This window comes from Ambystoma mexicanum, chromosome 6q, assembly GCF_040938575.1.
Source record: "Ambystoma mexicanum isolate Mex_15411 chromosome 6q, UKY_AmexF1_1, whole genome shotgun sequence".
In the NCBI taxonomy this organism is placed as follows: Eukaryota; Metazoa; Chordata; class Amphibia; order Caudata; family Ambystomatidae; genus Ambystoma; species Ambystoma mexicanum.
The window spans coordinates 1,212,836,435-1,212,851,062 of record NC_090937.1 but is presented as its reverse complement, the minus strand read 5'-3'; positions in this window follow the sequence as shown (position 1 = coordinate 1,212,851,062).

The window sequence follows — 14,628 nt, the reverse complement described above, 5'->3', positions numbered from 1 at the left end:
TCCAATGTATTTGCGATTGCATACACATTTTATGGCATATATGACATATTTCGATTTGCAGTTAATAAATTGGTTGATGTCGTGTGTGTCAGTCTCACTGAAGTTCATTGTCTTGGTGTTTCTGGCATGTTTGCACATGGAGCAAGTACCACATTTGAAAAGGCCAATCGGTTTAGCTCTTGTGAGCCAGCGGTCATCTAATTTCGGAGTTGGTGCCATGTAGGATGGGCTGAGGATTGTCTTCAAAGTTTTGGCTTTAGTGTAGGTCAGACATGGTTTGTCTGGGATCCATTCACTTATGTCTTCATCAATCTTTAAAATATGCCAGTGTTGTCCTAGGATTTTCTGGATTTCTCGGTTGTCACTGCAATATTGTGTGATGTACCGGAGTTCAGAGTGGGTATTGTTCTCTCCTGTACATGGATCTTTGGGTGTAAGCAGCGTAGTCCTTTCTCTTTTGCTAGCCGTGTCTTTGGCTGTATTGATTACATGTTGCGGATATCCTCTCTCTGAGAATCGTTTTGTGAGCGTGGAACATTCTTGGCCATAATGTATCTGTTTACTGCATTTTCTTTTTGCTCTCAAGAATTTGCCTTTGGGAATGTTATTGATAACTGATTTTTTGTGACAGCTTGAGGCGTGTAGGACAGAGTTGACTTCCGTTGGTTTCCTGAAAGTCGCAGTTGTTAGTTCAGCTCCTACTGGCATGATGGTTATGTCCAGAAAGTCAATTTTAGTACAGCTTGAGAATCCAGATAGTTCGAGTCCAAACTGATTGTTGTTAAGGTATTTTTGAAACAGCTCTAGTTGTTCTGCTGTACCAGACCAAATCATCAGAATGTCATCTATATATCAAAACCATTTATGGACAGACTTGTTCAAATCCAAATTGGCAAGTGCATGTACTTGCTCGAAGTGATTCATGAACTGGTTGGCCATTGATGGTGCATGGTAGCCCCCATGGCTATACCTTTGTTTTTTTTGTAGTATTGCTGGTTGAACAGGAAGACAGTGTGTGTCAAGGAGAATTCGAGAAATTCCTTTGTAAGTTCTAGGTGAGAGCAGAATGAGGCAGAAGCTTGTGCAAAAGCAAAGTCAATTGCTTTTAAAGCCAGTTTGTGGTCTATGGCCCTATACAAAGCTTTCACATCCAAAGTCACAAGTGTATAGTCGTTCTGCCAAGTGACATCCTGTAGTACCAGGAGTGCATGCATGGTATCACGAAGGTAAGTTGGTATTTTAGGAACTTCTGGTGCCAGTACATTGTTGATATATTTGTTCAAGGTTTCTGTTATCTAACCAATCTCACTCAATATAGAATGTCCTTCAGGTACCTGGCTGAATTGCTTGTGTACCTTAGGAAGGAAATAGATGGTAGGCATCCTTGGGTGTCTGGGCTGCAGGTATTTGATTTTGTCGTCTGTTAACAGACCATGGCGGTGCCATTTGGTCAACATGGTGTTTGCGGCAAGTGTCATATCCTGGGTAGGGTTGCTGTTCAAGATCTCATAGCTGCCAGGGGACGAAATGTGGTTGTTGGCCATGGTTATGTAGTCTGATCTCCACATTCCCCCCTTTGTCGGATTCCTTGATTATGATTTTGTGATTTGCTTGCAGGCTCTTAAGTGCTTCTTTCTCTAGATTGGTAATATTGTTGGACATTCTGGTCCGTTTGTTTTTGGTCTGATCCTCAAGTAGCTGTAGATCCCTGGTTACTGCTTTGGTGAAGATTTCAATAATGTTATCTTTTTTTAGATTGGGTGTGAATTTTGATTTTGGCTTGATTTCAGGAATTTGGAGGTTTGTTTCTTTGATGTTAAGGTCTTTGATTGGGTTTATAGTCATAATCCCGAATTTAGAAATCCCGAAAAAAAAATCTTGAATAAAAAAGGACGAAAAAAAAATATCGAATTTTATTTATATAACTAGAGCCCAAAAAAAATATATGAAAATTCGATATTTTTTTTTTCGGCCTTTTATATTCGAGATTTTTTTTTTCGGGATTCTGAATTCGGGATTATGACTGACCACTCTTTGATTGTTTGTTGTATGGTCCGTCCTTCCGTATCTTTCGGATCCTCCAGGGATGCTAGTAGGTGAGTATTTTCTAGATGCTCCATGTTGTACATGCATGGTTTTTGGATTTTTCCATTTGATTTGTTTAGCGAAAAATGTCTTGAGTTTCAGCTTTCTGGTATATTTGGACAAATCAATGTGAGCATCCACATAGTTTGTATAATTGGAAGGTGCAAACGATAGGCCCTTGTTGAGTATGCTGATGTCATTAGCAGTAAGAGAGTGGTTTGAGAGATTCATTACTGGTTAAGAGTCTCGGAGTTCTCTGTTGTAGTTGTGTTTTCGATCTTGTCAAGCTTATAGCACTTTTCAATTCTTCTTGAGCGTTTCTTGGTCCCCGCTCGATTGCCTCTCTTGAATGTAATCTTGGTGGAATATTGCCACGGGGGAGCTCTAAAAAAGTCACCTGTTTCTTAGTTGCTGCACACGTTCCTCTCTTGTATAGTTGGATTTCATCCAAAAAATTGTATCCTATGCTTCTACTTGTTTCGTGTAATCTCGTAAGCCTTGATGCTTGTTCCTTAGAACTGGCGTTCGACTCTTGTGGTTCAAAGTCCAGTACGGTCTCTGCTTCCAGTTCTACTTCATTGTCGGCATCTGATGTTGCAGGTGAGCTGGTAGGGGTGTTGTCCTTCGAACTGGTGCCTTGTATGTTGTCAAATTTTGCTTGGAAAGTGAATACTCTGTTGTCCTGGTAATCTCTTTCGTCTCTGGCGAATTTCCTGCATGGAAGGTTTGTCTCATCATATAGGGTAGATTTTTCTTCAGCTCATCAGCCTCATCCAAATTAATGTGTAATCTGTTCATTACATCAGCATCATTCTCCTGGATTCTTAAAGACCGATTTAAAAGAAAGCAGGTCTTGCCACAGAGAATTATTAAGCAGTCTTTTTCAGCATTTTTAACTTTGCCTCCAGGTAATTCACCAGTTGAGAACATGTGGCCTCTATTTGCGACTTAATGGTTCAGTGTGCAGCACTACACTACTCTCACAGAATTAGTTCCCTTTAAATGCACAAATGGCTGTGTGGAACACACTTGCCACGCCCAGTAACTGCTCTGCAGACTGTTCCTACAGGGCCAATGCACCAAATATGTTGGGGTTTCTGTCATATGGCTATTACCTAATTTGGCAGTATATTAGTATCGTGGTAAATTGCAATGTCTTAGTGTTGTGGTAAATTAGCGGTGAACATAGTCATAGAACTGCCCTATATGATGAGAAAACCTTCCCCCTTTTATAATTATTCTCTGTTTTTGGGTTAACTGTAAGCATAGATAACTGAACCTTACCCATTTAGTGGGGACAAAATATTACTGTATGTTATGCTGATGACTTATATACGACATCAGCCTACCGTGTTTAACGGTTCTGTTCAGCCCCAGCATGAACAGCTGAACACACTCACGCAGACACACTGGTTTTCTGACTTGCCTTTATAGTTATCTCATTTCATTTCTCACTCTACCACCGGCAGTAAATATTTGTTACCACTATGGTACATGCACTAAGGCACTTCCATTTTACCTTCCCACCTCTAGAGAATAATCACCAGAGACATAAGAAAGTAATTGTGTAACTCTGCTTTTTACCACTTTTGTGTATGTGTTAAAATAATGCATTTTGCAATAAAAGCATAATTCATTCAAAAGCATGAAATACATTTGTTGATTCTTACCAATGCATCGACACTGCCGTACTTATCTAAGAGAAGAAATATGAATCACAGTACAATACGTGGAACATATTTGTAACATTAGCGTCTATCATCTGCTCTTGAGCATGTGTAACAAAAAGAACACATCGAACATGTTGTTAAAAATAATCCCTTGTCCTAACTGATGGGAAGTGCTCAGTCAATCGTCCACACTCCTCAAATTTGTACAACTACTTACATTAAACTAGAAGGTTTCTGTGCTTTATCTGGACAACTCCCTCTCTGTCATGGTTATCTGCAATGAAGTGTTGCGAATTCCGCAATGCTTTTTCGTGCCCCCAAAGGTCAGCCTCGGAGTCCCTGCAGCATCCAATGCTGCGTCAGCTCAGCGCTTCCCTCTGATCTCTCTCTCTTGACAGCCAGCAGCCAAAGAGCCCCACACCCTTTCTCCTACCTCTATTAACTCTCCTGCCTGTCATTCAAAACTAAACCTACCATCTTTGTGACATTTTCAGCAACTTCTAGAATTCTGACCTCTCTGTTCAATCACCTAATCAGAGCTTGTATGTATCTTTTTGCTTCCTGCACGAACAATGACCTCCCTGAATAGAAAAAACAGCCCATTCATGTCTGCAGTACATTTATTTCCTCAGAACGAAAAACCAGAATTTTCCATCTGTGCTCACTTGCATTGCATTGCAATTTTAACAAAAGGACCAATTAGTTAATGGGATATCATTTAATCAGGATGGTTAGTTAATTTATCTGGGTTAGTTTATTTAATGCAACATTGCACAGATGGCAATTCATGTATAACACAAGTCATTTTACAAGTGCTCAGTGCATTTTGAATCTGCTGCCTTTTGCATACATTTTTCTGCCGCCATTAAAAGCCTAGTTCACTGCCCCTCATGGACTCAATGTGTTATTTTTATTTTTCTGCCTTCACCTGCACTACATAATTTGCTGTCTCTTTTTGCATTCATTTATACTAACCCCACTGAAAGTACTGTCATGTAATCACTAATTTGCTGTTCCCATTTGCACTCATTTTACTGGCTACCTCCATTGAAATCACAGCCATATCCTCTTACAGTGTGGGAAAGGAAAAATAACAAATGGACAGTGTTTCATTCATCAATCTCAACAAGTGTTTCAGTTGCTGCTTCTGCTGTTTGGGATCGTCGAACCATGGGGTGACCATGTCTCTGTAACTCAGTGAGGTCCACTCACACTTGTAGTTCATTAACGCCCTGAACGTTGGCCCCTTCAGTCACAGAAACTCAGCTGCCAGGTGAGGCCACTGCTTTGTAGGGCTTGACGTCTTGAAGATGATTGCACACTGACATTCTAATGAATTTAACAGCTATGTCTGTGACCTCTTCTACAACATGTAGTCCTGTGAATCTAGGTGAATTTCAGCGTCTGACAAAATTCCTTAGGAAGACAATGGGCGGCATTTAGAGTCTGGCGGTAACCCTGCCGGTGCTACCAGCAGGTTGCCGCCAGACTCAGAATAATTTACTGATGCCTAACCTCCCGGTTCCACCGGCTCATTCTGAGTCTGGCGGCCAGGAAATCAGGCACCGGTATATTTGGAAATCCCCATTCCCATAGAGTCGGACTCTATGGGAGTTGGGACAGGGAAGCACCGGCACCATTGCTAATAGTGCCGGAGTTCCCGTGAAAAGTCTGCCTACTGTGACCGCTGTGTCCGACAGGGTCAGATCTGTCAGGCGCAGCAGCCCAAGCAGGCAGACTTGTAGTTTGCCAGTGCGGAAACAAGGGTGCCGGTGAGCTTACTGGCATCCTTGTTTCCGGACTGGCAAACTTATAATGAGGCCCAATGTCTCCCACTTTCACTAACTGCTTTAGTTCATTGCCTTGTTCTGTGTCATCCAAACTGATTGTTGTTAAGGTATTTTTGAAACAGCTCTAGTTGTTCTGCTGTACCAGACCAAATCATCAGAATGTCATCTATATATCAAAACCATTTATGGACAGACTTGTTCAAATCCAAATTGGCAAGTGCATGTACTTGCTCGAAGTGATTCATGAACTGGTTGGCCATTGATGGTGCATGGTAGCCCCCATGGCTATACCTTTGGTTTTTTTGTAGTATTGCTGGTTGAACAGGAAGACAGTGTGTGTCAAGGAGAATTCGAGAAATTCCTTTGTAAGTTCTAGGTGAGAGCAGAATGAGGCAGAAGCTTGTGCAAAAGCAAAGTCAATTGCTTTTAAAGCCAGTTTGTGGTCTATGGCCCTATACAAAGCTTTCACATCCAAAGTCACAAGTGTATAGTCGTTCTGCCAAGTGACATCCTGTAGTACCAGGAGTGCATGCATGGTATCACGAAGGTAAGTTGGTATTTTAGGAACTTCTGGTGCCAGTACATTGTTGATATATTTGTTCAAGGTTTCTGTTATCTAACCAATCTCACTCAATATAGAATGTCCTTCAGGTACCTGGCTGAATTGCTTGTGTACCTTAGGAAGGAAATAGATGGTAGGCATCCTTGGGTGTCTGGGCTGCAGGTATTTGATTTTGTCGTCTGTTAACAGACCATGGCGGTGCCATTTGGTCAACATGGTGTTTGCGGCAAGTGTCATATCCTGGGTAGGGTTGCTGTTCAAGATCTCATAGCAGCCAGGGGACGAAATGTGGTTGTTGGCCATGGTTATGTAGTCTGATCTCCACATTCCCCCCTTTGTCGGATTCCTTGATTATGATTTTGTGATTTGCTTGCAGGCTCTTAAGTGCTTCTTTCTCTAGATTGGTAATATTGTTGGACATTCTGGTCCGTTTGTTTTTGGTCTGATCCTCAAGTAGCTGTAGATCCCTGGTTACTGCTTTGGTGAAGATTTCAATAATGTTATCTCTTTTTAGATTGGGTGTGAATTTTGATTTTGGCTTGATTTCAGGAATTTGGAGGTTTGTTTCTTTGATGTTAAGGTCTTTGATTGGGTTTATAGTCATAATCCCGAATTTAGAAATCCCGAAAAAAAAATCTTGAATAAAAAAGGCCGAAAAAAAAATATCGAATTTTATTTATATAACTAGAGCCCAAAAAAAATATATGAAAATTCGATATTTTTTTTTTCGGCCTTTTATATTCGAGATTTTTTTTTTCGGGATTCTGAATTCGGGATTATGACTGACCACTCTTTGATTGTTTGTTGTATGGTCCGTCCGTCCGTATCTTTCGGATCCTCCAGGGATGCTAGTAGGTGAGTATTTTCTAGATGCTCCATGTTGTACATGCATGGTTTTTGGATTTTTCCATTTGATTTGTTTAGCGAAAAATGTCTTGAGTTTCAGCTTTCTGGTATATTTGGACAAATCAATGTGAGCATCCACATAGTTTGTATAATTGGAAGGTGCAAACGATAGGCCCTTGTTGAGTATGCTGATGTCATTAGCAGTAAGAGAGTGGTTTGAGAGATTCATTACTGGTTAAGAGTCTCGGAGTTCTCTGTTGTAGTTGTGTTTTCGATCTTGTCAAGCTTATAGCACTTTTCAATTCTTCTTGAGCGTTTCTTGGTCCCCGCTCGATTGCCTCTCTTGAATGTAATCTTGGTGGAATATTGCCACGGGGGAGCTCTAAAAAAGTCACCTGTTTCTTAGTTGCTGCACACGTTCCTCTCTTGTATAGTTGGATTTCATCCAAAAAATTGTATCCTATGCTTCTACTTGTTTCGTGTAATCTCGTAAGCCTTGATGCTTGTTCCTTAGAACTGGCGTTCGACTCTTGTGGTTCAAAGTCCAGTTCGGTCTCTGCTTCCAGTTCTACTTCATTGTCGGCATCTGATGTTGCAGGTGAGCTGGTAGGGGTGTTGTCCTTCGAACTGGTGCCTTGTATGTTGTCAAATTTTGCTTGGAAAGTGAATACTCTGTTGTCCTGGTAATCTCTTTCGTCTCTGGCGAATTTCCTGCATGGAAGGTTTGTCTCATCATATAGGGTAGATTTTTCTTCAGCTCATCAGCCTCATCCAAATTAATGTGTAATCTGTTCATTACATCAGCATCATTCTCCTGGATTCTTAAAGACCGATTTAAAAGAAAGCAGGTCTTGCCACAGAGAATTATTAAGCAGTCTTTTTCAGCATTTTTAACTTTGCCTCCAGGTAATTCACCAGTTGAGAACATGTGGCCTCTATTTGCGACTTAATGGTTCAGTGTGCAGCGCTACACTACTCTCACAGAATTAGTTCCCTTTAAATGCACAAATGGCTGTGTGGAACACACTTGCCACGCCCAGTAACTGCTCTGCAGACTGTTCCTACAGGGCCAATGCACCAAATATGTTGGGGTTTCTGTCATATGGCTATTACCTAATTTGGCAGTATATTAGTATCGTGGTAAATTGCAATGTCTTAGTGTTGTGGTAAATTAGCGGTGAACATAGTCATAGAACTGCCCTATATGATGAGAAAACCTTCCCCCTTTTATAATTATTCTCTGTTTTTGGGTTAACTGTAAGCATAGATAACTGAACCTTACCCATTTAGTGGGGACAAAATATTACTGTATGTTATGCTGATGACTTATATACGACATCAGCCTACCGTGTTTAACGGTTCTGTTCAGCCCCAGCATGAACAGCTGAACACACTCACGCAGACACACTGGTTTTCTGACTTGCCTTTATAGTTATCTCATTTCATTTCTCACTCTACCACCGGCAGTAAATATTTGTTACCACTATGGTACATGCACTAAGGCACTTCCATTTTACCTTCCCACCTCTAGAGAATAATCACCAGAGACATAAGAAAGTAATTGTGTAACTCTGCTTTTTACCACTTTTGTGTATGTGTTAAAATAATGCATTTTGCAATAAAAGCATAATTCATTCAAAAGCATGAAATACATTTGTTGATTCTTACCAATGCATCGACACTGCCGTACTTATCTAAGAGAAGAAATATGAATCACAGTACAATACGTGGAACATATTTGTAACATTAGCGTCTATCATCTGCTCTTGAGCATGTGTAACAAAAAGAACACATCGAACATGTTAAAAATAATCCCTTGTCCTAACTGATGGGAAGTGCTCAGTCAATCGTCCACACTCCTCAAATTTGTACAACTACTTACATTAAACTAGAAGGTTTCTGTGCTTTATCTGGACAACTCCCTCTCTGTCATGGTTATCTGCAATGAAGTGTTGCGAATTCCGCAATGCTTTTTCGTGCCCCCAAAGGTCAGCCTCGGAGTCCCTGCAGCATCCAATGCTGCGTCAGCTCAGCGCTTCCCTCTGATCTCTCTCTCTTGACAGCCAGCAGCCAAAGAGCCCCACACCCTTTCTCCTACCTCTATTAACTCTCCTGCCTGTCATTCAAAACTAAACCTACCATCTTTGTGACATTTTCAGCAACTTCTAGAATTCTGACCTCTCTGTTCAATCACCTAATCAGAGCTTGTATGTATCTTTTTGCTTCCTGCATGAACAATGACCTCCCTGAATAGAAAAAACAGCCCATTCATGTCTGCAGTACATTTATTTCCTCAGAACGAAAAACCAGAATTTTCCATCTGTGCTCACTTGCATTGCATTGCAATTTTAACAAAAGGACCAATTAGTTAATGGGATATCATGTAATCAGGATGGTTAGTTAATTTATCTGGGTTAGTTTATTTAATGCAAAATTGCACAGATGGCAATTCATGTATAACACAAGTCATTTTACAAGTGCTCAGTGCATTTTGAATCTGCTGCCTTTTGCATACATTTTTCTGCCGCCATTAAAAGCCTAGTTCACTGCCCCTCATGGACTCAATGTGTTATTTTTATTTTTCTGCCTTCACCTGCACTACATAATTTGCTGTCTCTTTTTGCATTCATTTATACTAACCCCACTGAAAGTACTGTCATGTAATCACTAATTTGCTGTTCCCATTTGCACTCATTTTACTGGCTACCTCCATTGAAATCACAGCCATATCCTCTTACAGTGTGGGAAAGGAAAAATAACAAATGGACAGTGTTTCATTCATCAATCTCAACAAGTGTTTCAGTTGCTGCTTCTGCTGTTTGGGATCGTCGAACCATGGGGTGACCATGTCTCTGTAACTCAGTGAGGTCCACTCACACTTGTAGTTCATTAACGCCCTGAACGTTGGCCCTTTCAGTCACAGAAACTCAGCTGCCAGGTGAGGCCACTGCTTTGTAGGGCTTGACGTCTTGAAGATGATTGCACACTGACATTCTAACGAATTTAACAGCTATGTCTGTGACCTCTTCTACAACATGTAGTCCTGTGAATCTAGGTGAATTTCAGCGTCTGACAAAATTCCTTAGGAAGACAATGGGCGGCATTTCGAGTCTGGCGGTAACCCTGCCGGTGCTACCAGCAGGTTGCCGCCAGACTCAGAATAATTTACTGATGCCTAACCTCCCGGTTCCACCGGCTCATTCTGAGTCTGGCGGCCAGGAAATCAGGCACCGGTATATTTGGAAATCCCCATTCCCATAGAGTCGGACTCTATGGGAGTTGGGACAGGGAAGCACCGGTGCCGGAGTTCCCGTGAAAAGTCTGCCTACTGTGACCGCTGTGTCCGACAGGGTCAGATCTGTCAGGCGCAGCAGCCCAAGCAGGCAGACTTGTAGTTTGCCAGTGCGGAAACAAGGGTGCCGGTGAGCTTACTGGCATCCTTGTTTCCGGACTGGCAAACATAATGAGGCCCAATGTCTCCCACTTTCACTAACTGCTTTAGTTCATTGCCTTGTTCTGTGTCATCGCAGTCAATCTCTTTGTTGTCTTCTGGTCCCCCCTGGATGCGCTGTATCTGGCCAGAGATAAAAGAAGCACTAGAAACCAGAGAAGTGATGTACTCATACATGTCATGTCCCAACACATCTTCACTGTTCTCACAATCTTTCAGTGCCCTTGTGGCATGAACCAAGGGAAGATGCATGCGCCGTCTTGTCACCACCTTGTGGGGCGTTAAATAGTGCTTGGTCTCTGGCTTATTGCACAATTCAAACAAGGCAATGACAAACAATGGAGCCATTTTTTCTTGGTGTTCTGCTGAGTTTTGGCTATGCACTCCTTTAGGAGTCCATTCAGGCATTAACACCCCATGCAAATGGGGTGTGTACCACCCCATTTTCTTTTGGGTGGTACGCACAGGCACATTTGTGCTTAATGCCTAGCAAGGTTTTGATGTGCTGGCAAAGTGAGGGCTGTCACAGACCACAGGACCTCAAACACATCCCATCTTTGGAAAACGTCCCTGCCAAGAAACGTAGCCGCTCTGAGGGCGTCAGCATGTGAACAGGCCCAGCCTCTATCCACCTAGAGGATGGGCAGACAACCCCTATCATGTAGCGGTAACCTTGGCAAACTTGAACCATGTCCACGTAGTCCATCTCGAGAAGCAGAAATGGGCCTACAGGTCTTGGTATGGCTCCTCTCACAACTCTCAAAGTATGCCCTGCTGTAAACTGTTGGAAGGTCAACCAATTGCGGATAAAAGCAGCTACATATTCATTCAAATTTGGGCAAAGCCTTGTTTCTCCAACGCGTGTAGCAATGACCTCCTTCCCTGTGTGTGTTGGATAGTGTAATTGTGCTAAGGCTGTTTTCAGCAACACCAGTGGCCTGACCACTGTGCATGTGCTGTTCTGTCAACATATGCATCTGTTGGAGACATGGAGCATCCTCTCCTTATCCATAGCTCCCTCTCCTCCGTTGGTTCAGCTCCCTTCAGTTCCATAATCTGTGTCTATGGTAGTGCATTGTAGCCCTCCCTCATCACCATGTTCCTCAATCCTCCCTGAGCTTTTGGTCTCTCTCCCAGTTTCCACAGTTCCCCAAAATATGCTGAGCACTTTGCCTCATAATCTACTGCCTTGTTTCCTTTTGGTGTGGTCCTGGCACTTCACTAGCGCCTTCTGTTTTGGGTATGTGATCACCTCAATCAATTTACCCAATGAAAGTGCATGCTGCACTGGGGTCCCATCTGCTCTCCTGAACCCTCTCCTGAGCCATCATGCCAGTTTTGAGTGTACTATTGATGTCACGTATGCTGAGTCATAATACATTGTCACATAATGCACTATGCTGTGTTCCAGTGTAATATAAGAGCCACTAGTTCTGCTGCCTGTGCTGAATAATGTGATGGTAGTTGCGCACTTACAACTACCTTGCTTGTCCTGTCCTCCTTCAGTCTTACCACTGCAGTCCCAGTACGTCTGATCCCATCAGTTTGATTAATTGTGTGTCTCACTGAACATCTCTATGTTCTTTGTACAGACATGTGCATAGGCTCCTTCCTTGAGCACATCTGCCAAGAATAATGATGGGTTCACAGTCCTGCATCTTACTTTCTTCAGTCCTACATTCAATAGTATCAATCCATATCCTCATGCTATGTGTGTGTGGTCAAAGTGCTCTTTGGCTTATGCAGTATCGCACAGAGGGCATGCTCCACATATGTTTTCACTTCTGGTTTTGGTAAATAAAGCTGGGTAAATCTTGTGAGTCTGGGTGCAGTGGCACTAAAAAGAATGCATTCTTTAAATCAATTACCATGAACCATGTGGCTTCCACTGGGATGCCGCACAAAATTGTTGCCGGGTTTGCTGCTACAGGATACTCTGCTTCTACAATGCGCTTAATAGGGCTTAAATCCTGAATAAAATGCCATGACACCCTGTTGGCCTTGGGCACGAGATACACTGCAGTGTTGCATGGAGATTCTGATGGTGCCAGAATGATTCTCTCTATCAGGGTGTGCCCATCTGCAAATGTAATTACTGCTCTCCGTGCCCTCCCTGTGTCATCCACTACATGTACTGCAATCCAATCCTGTCTTGTCAGCTCTGCCTCTATCTTTATGGGCACTATCGTCCAATTGTATCTCTGGCCTGAACAGTTATTCGTTTGGTGCTCAGCACACATTCCCTGCAATGCCTGACATCCAAGAAATGTCAATGTCAGTCCCATATTGTAATATCTCTGAGTCCACTGACACCCCCTCTGTACTGTGCATCCACAATGTGCTTGGATGATCTGTTTTACATTTAACATGTGTATGCCTGGTGTTAAGCACACTATGGGTCTCATTATGAGGTTGCTGGTCCGGTAAAGAGTCTGCCCTGGAGGAATGAAAGGCACCTGTGAGCATAGCAAGCATGTAGCACCGGCACCATTATGAACAGTGCCAGTGCTTGTTATAGGCATCCCTATTCCCATTCAGCCCTATGGGGCTGAAATGGGAAGGGGGATATACCGGCACCGGCACCCGCGAAAAGGCAATTACCGGGTCTGGTGGGGCAGGAATACCCTGGTAATTGCCCATTCATGGGTGCCGGTGCTGGTAATACCGGCAAGGCTACCTCCAATCTCATAATGAGGCCTTATGCCTTTGTCTGTGAATGAAATAGTCATGTTTATTCTGCTCATGATGTCTCGTCCCAGTATGTTTACAGGTGTCTGTCAAGAGTAAAGTAGGGGTAGTCATGAGTCATAATCTCCTATAGATAGTGAGATGTAATCAGTAAAAGGAAGCACTTCTCGAGCCCCAGAGAATCCTTCAGTGTTCATGGCATTGCCTGACAACTTAAATGTTCCTTCTCTAATGCATGACCTAGTCGCCCCAGTGTCAACACGAAAAGAAAAATTGTTGTCACCTATTGCCTCACCTATGTGAGGTTCCCCCGCAGGGTTGGGTGTGATCAACAGGATGGGACACATCAAGTTCATTTGTGGGCTGTCCTATTGAGGGTACATTGATAATTTCTTTCCTGTAAAGGGGTTGTTCCCCACCATGGTGACTCCTCCCGGTCATCAAACTGGTACTCTCACCACTGTCCAAGTGTACTGGTGTGTCGCCGCACCTGTATTTGTGCTAGCTGTTGTGTGCTTCCCCTGATCCGTGGTGCTTGTTAATACTGTGGTAATACTGCTGCCATCTGTGTTATCTGCATCTGTGCTGGTGCGTGTGGTTGTGCTTATATTTGTGCATGCACATCTGCCGATATGTGCCTTGCATCTGCCCTGTGGCTGTTGATCCTGTACATAATAATCTTATTGCCCCCCCTGGTAATGCTGCTGGTCCTGCTCACCCCAATTCTGTTGTGTTCCTCTAAATTGACATGCCTGTGAAATATGTCCTACATGGTCGCAAGTTCAGCAATGTGGTGGTTCCTTCCCTTGTCCTGAAAACCACCTTGTAAGGTCCCCTGGGTTCTGCAGCATCTGCTGTCTGTATCCTGAAACCCTCCTGAAAACCCTGCTTGGTTGTGATGCATCTGTGGCCCAAAGCCACTCCCTCTTTGAAAACCTTCCCTTCCTCGTAATCCCTGCTGTGGGCTGCCCCGCCCCATGTACCCTCCATCCATGGACAATCCATGAACAAACTGTTGTGGCTGCTGATGCTGCTGCTGTGTCTGTGGGGTGGGCTGGTTATAACCGCCCCTTCCAGTGCATACTTCGATAGCATTTGCTGCACTAGTTTGGCCTCATCTTCCTTCCTATATTCTGCCTTTTGTTTAACCTTCTCCTGCCACAATATACAATGGTGTACTATTGTGAGCTGCATTTCTGGCCATCCCTTCACTTCCATCCCCACCAATTTCTTCAAACTCTTCTGTACTGCCTCTGGTAGTCCCTACACTAAAATATGATAAGATATTGCTATGGTTTTGTCCCAAGGCTCTTGAGTTTCGAGGCACCAAAGCTCTTGATTCTCCTGAATGTACTGTACAGGGTCTTTGTCATCTTTCATTTTGCGTGATGTAATCACCCCAATGTCTAACATGTCTGGGTGCTGTGTTTGTAATGATTGCCATACTGCTGCCCTGCAGTTTGCGAATGGCACCCATCGTGCTCTGTGTTCTGTGTCATCACTCCTTGGAACCCTGCCCTTTTCCATATGTCATCA